Here is an 8,966-nt window from a genome sequence, read left to right on the forward strand (position 1 = left end):
CGAGCCCTGGGACAAAAGCCAGTACACCATTAGTGGAGACAATAAGGTCCCAGGACTGCTCCCCCTTGTTTCTGGTGATGCTTAAAGCAGTTAGTTTCTCTGGAGGCCACTAAAATCACAGACACACACTCATTAGACGGCACAGAAGGTGTATTTGCAAATAGGGTCAGAGCAGAGTCAAAAACTCAGATTACTCTGAACCCACCAAGGAATTTTGCATGCGTATTTATCTTTTTCCTCCTGGGCACATGTGCAGAAACAGGAACTCTTACAGCTCACTTTCATTTCATACAAGCATACATGTGGTTATATCACTACATACATCGCATGTATATTATAATTAACTACTTAAGTATGCAGGGCGGAGAGGTAAATATGCATTAGCTAATTAAGCATGCTCAGAGACTACTGTAGGTCACTGAGAGTTTAAACCCTTCCCCTTTCAAGGACACAGTTGAATTCCAACTTCTGTAATCTGCATGAGAAAGGCTAGGGAGAAGCTGGGGGAGAGTCTGCGATTTAGTATAAGAAAAGCTGTGGCAAGGCTGGGCAAGGAAAAAAGTCCTTGGCAGTGTTTCTTTCTTATCGGGTGCAAGATGCAAGCTGTGCATTTCTAACAATACTCCATTTCTAACAATATCCCATTTCTAACAATATTCCCCCCTCAAGATGCTTTCTGCTCCTCATTTTCATTTAGGCAGATCAAGATAATTATGAGGAATTTTTCTGAGTACCGTGACTTTTGCTACAGTCTGTGCTTTGAGGGGGACTGCTACAACTTGCATCCCTTCAACTGTGGTGGTTATCAATCTGGTGAGACAGGGAGTAAGGCAAGGAATAAAAATCAAACCAGTCAGAGCACACAAAAATACAAACCCTACTTTCTTCCACCAGGGTCCTTCAAGTAGATTAGACCACCAGTCTTTATCCCATGTGTTTTCCCACGTTTGTATTGGTACATGGGCTATTTTCCTAATCTCTTTGGCAATCTCTAAGACTGCTTTTCCATTATCATCTATTTGGAGACAACAATTAGAAAGGTTGAACTTTCCACAGACTCCGCCATCCTCTGCGAGTAAATAGTCTAAGGCCATTCGATTTTGGTATATGGCTTCTCTCATCTGAGAACTCTGTCGGGCCAGTAACTCGAGAGCAGTGGCAGTTTGGTTAGTAATTATTTCCAAGACTGCCTGCAACCTGATGATTTTATTTAGCATGTATATTGGTGTCCGGTATCCCCAACTCCCACCATTAGCCCATGTAGCTGGTCCATAATACTCAATAATCCTTTGAGGGGGCCACTCATCCTCCTTCCACTTTTGGGAGCCACCCCGTGTCAAACTTACATCAATACTTCTCTTGGTCCTTTTCCAATCATCATACAAAGAGACTCCCAACTTACTTCCAACCTCAGATGGTAGCAAAAAGAAAGCTGGTACAATTACCCCAATATAGCAGGTTCCTGTCCACCTTTGTGGCAGTACTGTATAGGCTCGCCTTCCACAAAGCCAATAATGTCCTTTTAAGGCCCTGTTCTCCCCTCCCAAGGCCAGGGGGTCACAGTTCCACCAGAAAAGAGGGAGATAGTATTTGTTGTCCCTATGCCCTAAAGGGCTGGTGTAATGGTCACTCAGTTTAAGCTGACATCTCCATACGCCATCTTTATCCCTCTACTCGCACGCGGTTATTTCATTTGTGTCATTTGAGGCACTTCAATATCTATTAAACCATGCCATCATGCCATCCGGGTGTGCCCATTGCCAATTATAGAAGTAAGGTATGAATCGTTCACTTCAGGTCTCATTATATGCCTGACATTTTGTAATGTTAGGATCAAAACGTGATACTCTTGCCCTTCTGACCTTTTTGAAGCTGGTGTCTTCATCATACGGGGATGATTGTGGCGTGTATGGGTTACATTTCATCCACGTGGAGTTTGGGAGCTTAACAGCAGTAGAATTCCATTGACCTGCATACTTGCTGCAATTAAGGGCATAACAGGTAGTGCATGTTCGGACCCATTTCAATGTCCATGTACACTGGCTATGTCCCAAACTCCTCCCTGTACAGTACTGTCCTAATGCCACTTGGGAAAGATCCCAGCTGCGGTTCTCATCCCATTCTTAACCGGTACTCTTAACATCCGCCTTATCACTTACCAACCATTTTGGGGCCAAAGGAAAAGCCCTCCAAGGCCACTGTTCTCCGGCCTGTCGGAGTCCCCCACAGGCCCAGCAGTTGGTAAGATTGAAGGTACCTGCAATTCTTTCCATCATGTCAACATACAAATTTGTCCCTGGGGGAGCAATTGGGGGAAGCGGGGATATAGGCTGGCGGCTAGGGCTGCTCAATCCTGCTTCTCTTACTACACAGATAACAACAAAGCATATTAAGATTCCCACCATATTCTCCCTTTCTTGAGATCAAATACAGCCTAAACTTTCTCTTTTTACTTTCTTGTCTAATTTTCTGAACTTTGATTAAGCCGTCTCAGGCGCACTTGGAGATCACCAGTGGGTTCACAGCTCCACTTGCTGGCTTCTTGTTCCAAGGACGACTCAGTTTCCGGAGTGAGTTTGTCCTGGGAGTTGGTGTCCTCTGACGCTCGTGGATGTCGTTTCACACGGGTATGGTGTATCCAATGGTCATGGCCAGCAATCTTTACAGCGGTGTGGGTTGTTAGAAGTACCTGGAAAGGGCCACTCCACCTCTCAGTCAAAGGCTCCTTTTTCCACCGCTGCACCAAGACCCAGTCTCCCGGGGAGAAGTCATGTACCGGTACGTCTAAAGGCAGATGCTGAAAGGAGGCTGCATACCTGTGAAGAGAAGACAAGACAGACTGCAAAGCAATAACGTACATATGAAGCTCGCTATTACCTAATTCAAAAGTTACATTTTCTCGCATCCCAGGGGGTAAGACTCGAGGGGGTTTGCCAAACATAATTTCATATGGGGTTAATTTAATGCCCCGTCAGGGAGTGTTTCGAATGCAAGTAAGAGCTAGCGGCAATGCTTGAGGCCACTTAAGGCGTGCTTCAATACAGATTTTGGTGAGTAGAGTCTTTAAGGTCCTATTCATGCGTTCCACTTGTCCTGAACTCTGTGGTCTCCATGGTGTCTGTAGTTTCCAAGTGATCTTGAGAGCTTGTGCGACTTCTTGAACCACTTTTCCCACAAAGTGTTGTCCTTGATCCGACTCAATGGACTCAGGCAGGGAATACCGTGGAATGATCTCCTGCAACAAATACTTCACTACTGTAGCCGCAGTGGCAGTCCTGGTGGGCCAAGCCTCGACCCAACCAGAGAGCTCGTCTACCATGACAAGTAAAAACCCGTGATGTCCGGACCGTGGGAGCTCGGCAAAATCAATCTGCCATGCTTGTCCAGGGTACGCTGCCCAGGGTCTACTTCCCATTGGCACGGGGGTTTCCTTCGAGGGTTTACTTTCTGGCATGTGATGCACCTGGTAGCAATATGCTGAGCTTCTACATATAGCCCTGGAGCTACTGCTTGGCGGATCACTAGATCACCCATAGCCAAGCCTCCCATATGGGTTCTTGCGTGAAGCTAATGCAGCACTTACTGAAGCAATGGCCTGGGTATCATGACCTTTCCTCCCGGTACTATCCACCACCCCTGGGAGTTCTTTTCTGCACAAGCTTTCTGTGCAAATTTATCTTCTTCAGGGGAATACTGCGGGACTAAATCCCGGACGTATGGCCATATGGCATGGGACAAGGCCTGCCTGGATACTTCCTCCGCTTCTCCACCAATAAATGCGGCTTCCTTTGCTGCCGCATCACCCTTTGCATTTCCAGGCTTATGCTTTTCCTCAGCAGCCTTCCCATGGGCCTGCACATGAATGACTGCTACCTCTTTAGGCTGGTGGAGTGCCTCTAGTAGCTTGATAATCTGAGGGCCATTAGCAATTTTATTCCCAGAAGCCATAATGAAACCCCTTTCTTTCCACAATAGTCCGTGCGCATGGACCGTAGAAAAAGCATAACGAGAGTCAGTGTATATATTAACCCACTGGCCTGTCCCCAGCTGTAATGCTCGGGTGAGCGCAGTGAGTTCCGTGGCCTGTGCCGACCATGAGCTCGGCAATGACTCCCTCCATACTACCTTATCCAAGGTTACCACTGCACATCCTGTTCGTCTTTTTCCATCGATGACAGAGCCGGAGCCGTCTATGAAGTATTCAGCATCTGGGTCTTCAACTGGGTCCTCAGCAAGATCAGGCCGCACCTGTGTGGTTTGATTCAGAACCTCAAGGCAGTCATGCGTCGGTTGCCCTGACTCCGGCAGCAAGGTTGCAGGGTTCAAGGCTGTAGTATGTTTGAAAGTAAGTCCTGGATTAGAGAGCAAAAATATCTCATACCATGATTGTCTGAACGGGTTGAGAAACTTTCCTCCCTCAGTCCCTAGAATCTGGGGAACTCCATGTGGGGTGTGTATTTCCATATCCGCACCCATGACTATCTTCTGGGCTTCTTCAACAACCACTGCTGTGGCTGCCACAGCCCGAAGACAGGCTGGCCACCCGAGTGCAACTGGATCTAGAACCTTTGAATAATATCCCACGGGTCTCCAGGTCGGGCCCGATGGCTGTGTCAGCACCCCTGATGTGACCCCTTGAGTCTCATGAACATACAGTCGATATGGCTTTTTACTATTTGGGATGGCCAGGGCAGGGGGCTGGGTTAATGCTGCCTTAAGCAGATCAAAAGCATGCTGCATTTCTTTATTCCATTTCCATTTAGTGAGACTTTCCTTAGTCAGTGAGCCATACAGTGGTCCAGCCTTTCCACCATAATCTGGTATCCATACTCGACAGAACCCAGTTAGCCCTAGGAATGCCGCAGCTCCTTGGGTGACTTAGGTGAGGTTAGACCTTGGATTGCCTGTATGTGATCTGCACTCAGGGCTCTGACTCCTTTTGAGAGCTTATATCTCAAAAATGTAACTTGAGGCTGACATATTTGGGCTTTCTCTCTAGAGACTTTATATCCTTTTTCCCCTAGGGTGTTTAACAGTGACCTGGTGGCTTCCTCGCATAGTTGCAAATTTGGGCTTGCAACTAGCAGGTCATCCACATACTGGAGGAGAGTCACTGTGGGGTGTGGTCCCTTCCACTCCTCCAAGTCCTTCTGAAGGGCAAGTCCGAAAATATGGGGGGCTGCTATGAATCCTTGTGGAAGAACTGTCCACATGAGTTGGGCTTTATGGAAAGTATCTGGATCCTCCCATTCAAAAGCAGACAATTTTTGACTCTCTCGGTGAAGGGGAATGGAGAAGAAAGCATCTTTCAAATCTAGCACTGAAAATATTTCAGCTTCCCCTGGTACTCTTGTCAAAATCATGTGTGGGTTCGGGACTACAGGATGGTCTGAAAGGACCTTCTTATTTACTGCTCGCAGGTCTTGTACCAGTCTGTATGAGTCCCCATCTGCCTTCGGCACTCCAAGAATGGGGGTATTATATGGTGAGGACCCTTCCACTAGCCATCCGCACCTCTTGTATTTCTCTATTAACGGCTTGAGTCCAGCTCTGGCCGCTCGGCTGAGTGGATACTGCTTTACCCGAATGGGCCCCTCCCCATCCTTGAGTATGATCCTTACTGGGGAGACCTAATTAGCTCGTGCAGGGGTTCCATCAGCCCATACCGAAGGGTCTGCTCCAGTCATGTGATCTTCAGAACTTACTACAGGGCATCAGTCCTCCAGGAGAGCCATCTGATAGTTCGAGCTCTGCTTGACAGGTAGCTGGACCACCATCTGGTCATCTCTGAAAAATATCTCAGCTTGCAATTTTGTGAGTAGGTCCCGCCCAAGTAGTGCAACTGGGCAACTTGGAGAATATACAAAGGAGTGCTCAAGCAAATGGTCCCCCACTTTGGTGAGGAGTTGTTTCCAAACAGGGAGTCAGGATTGCGTTCCCTCAATCCCTTCCACAAGTACATGCTGTTCACTAGTTCCTGCACAGGGTTTTTTTTCTGGAATCATTGAAAATGTAGCCCCAATATCCACCAAGGCTTCAAAGTTTTTGCCACCAACCCTAATGGTTACCATGGGATCTTCTTGGGCTCCAACCCGAAGGGTAGTGGTCTTAGATCCCCGTCCCCTTCATTCTGTGTCCTCACCCTTTTCCTCTGCCCGCATGAGGTGACCTCTTGGTTCACCCTCTCTCTTCTCCTTTAACTTTGGGCATTCCCTCTTCCAGTGTCCTTTCTCCCTGCAGTAAGCACAAACGTCTGCTCCCACTCTTTCTCCTTTCCCTTTCTGCATCCCATCCTTTCCAGGGTTACCTCCAGTTATAGCTGCTGCCAGCGCTGCCATCTGTCGCTGAGCCTTTTTATTCTCCTTGCGCTCCTGCATATGCTCACGACTCCCATATACCTTATGTGCAATTTCCACCAGCTCTGAAATTGGTTTCCCAGCACCTCCCTCAGTTTTCTGTAACTTCTTATGAATATCAGCAACGGATTGACCAATAAACATAAGATTTACCATGCGTTGATTATCTGGAGCTTCTGGATCTAGGTCCGAAAACCTGCGGAATGCCTCATACAGCCTCCCGAGGAAAGCTGAGGGATCCTCTTCTCTTCCCTGTCTCACTTCATACAATTTAGACAGATTAGTAACCCGAGGCACTGCCTTCCCCATTGCTTCCACTGTAATCCCCAGATACCGTGCACTCAGCTCTCTTCTTTCTGCAGTATGATTATCCCATCTCGGTTCCTCAACAGGGCAGGTATCACACAAGGTACGACCAGCAGCTCCCTCTGCTTCTACCCTGGCTGCTGCAATGTGCTCTGCCGTCCCCAACACTAATCTCCTCTCCTCCGGGGTCAGGAGGGTTTGAAGCATCATCTGGACATCAGCCCAAGTGGGTCGATGGGTTTGTCCAATAGATCGAAACAGGTCCCTCATGTTTTCAGGGTCTTCACGAAAAGAGGGGCTCTGATTCTTCCAGTTAAATAAATCTGAAGTGCTAAATGGGGTGTAGACAAAAGTTGCATTGCCCCCCTCTCTGATAACCTCTCGCATTGGGCAATTCAGCACCGGCTGTGATTCTACACTCTTGTGCAAATAATAGCCCTTATTCCCTGATTCAGATGGGGCACTTGGCTGAGGCTCACGCTCTGAATCATTAGGTATGCTTTGATACCTGGTGGTGGTTTCCCTGAGGGAGGGAGCGGTGGTGCAGGGGGACTGGATCCCGAGGAGGTGTCTGATTCATCCTCGCTACCTGACAGGGTGACCGGAGAGCGGGTCTGATACTCAGCCAATTCAGAATTCCCCCACTCATTAGACTCAGGGAGTACAGGAGGTCCTCCCCGAGTCTTTCCTTTAACAACCATCACATGAGACTTTACTAAGCATTTCTTAATCCAAGGTGGCTGATTTTGAATCACCCACAACCAACAATCGATATAAGGACATTGATTCCAATATCCATTCTGCATAACTATTTCATGGATAGCTATCACTTCTTTTACTACAAAGGAACCTTTTGGGGTCCAGTGGACCCCAAATGTTGGCCACTCGAGTTGACAAAACTTAATTAAATCACCCTTTTTCATGTTCACTCCATAATCTGCCTGCTTTGCAAATTTACTGAAGTTTTGTAATATATAACTTAAAGGCGTATCCGAGTTTTCTACACGGGAGCGACCCGCACCCATATGCCCACAAAAGTGCGTCCAACACACACCAAATAGCAAAAGATCCTAGTTACAGACAGTTCGCATATACCAGGCCAAAAATTTCCCAGTATTAAACCAAATCGAACGCGTCTTTGTTCCCGGATCCAGACCAAATTGGGCAAGGGAATTCATATACTCACTCAGATACCCCAGAGATCTCAATCAGAATGCCAAAATGTGTGTCTGGCGTCCTCAGAAACCAAAAATTTTGCACAGGAGCCTTTAATCTCTCAGGTACCCCGACCCACGTCTCAAACCCCCAGGGCGAGCCCAAAAAGGCGGCTCGGTGTGCACTCCCCGTGGTGGCAGAGACGATTTTGTCACTGAGCCCCGAGGTGATCCAGAGACATCCCATCTGGGGTGCCAAATTGATGCTTAAAGTGGTTCGTTTCTCTGGAGGCCACTAAAATCACAGACACACACACATTAGATGGCACAAAAAGTGTATTTGCAAATAGGATCAGAGCAGAGTCAAAAACTCAGATTACTCTGAACCCACCAAGGAATTTTGCAGGCTGTATTTATCTTTTTCCTCCTGGGCACATGTGCAGAAACAGGAACTCTTACAGCTCACTTCCGTTTCATACAAGCATAAATGTGGTTACATCACTACATACATCACATGTATATTATAATTTACTACTTAAGTATGCAGGGCGGAGAGGTAAATATGCATCAGCTAATTAAGCATGCTCAGAGACTACTATAGGTCACGAAGAGTTTAAACCCCTCCCCTTTCAAGGACACAGTCGGTTGAATTCCAGCTTCTGTAATCTGCATGAGAAAGGCTAGGGAGAAGCTGGGGGAGAGTCTGAGATTTAGTATAAGAAAAGCTGTGGCAAGGCTGGGCAAGGAAAAAAGTCCTTGGCAGTGTTTCTTCCTTATCAGGTGCAAGATGCAAGCTGTGCATTTCTAACAATACTCCATTTCTAACAATATTCCATTTCTAACACTGGGACAAAATCAGGTCTGCTAACTCACAATCACAAATTCTCTATTGTAAAATTGCAAATTATCTGATTAAAATCTCCCAAATCCACCTTTTACCATGATTTAAAGTGAAACACCACTATATATATATATAGGTATTGGTTGAACACAATGTTTTATTTATATATTTACACTTTAAAGCAACCTAGAATCCTACCAGTGCCTCCAACACTTTAATAAAATACATTCTGAATACCTATAAATTAAGGTTAGAGTTTAGATTTATTATCATGGATAATGAGAGCTCCCCCTGCCCCCTTTGCTCTTC

This window comes from Crocodylus siamensis, chromosome 4, assembly GCF_052110815.1.
Source record: "Crocodylus siamensis isolate JL-2025a chromosome 4, ASM5211081v1, whole genome shotgun sequence".
NCBI classification, from domain to species: Eukaryota; Metazoa; Chordata; order Crocodylia; family Crocodylidae; genus Crocodylus; species Crocodylus siamensis.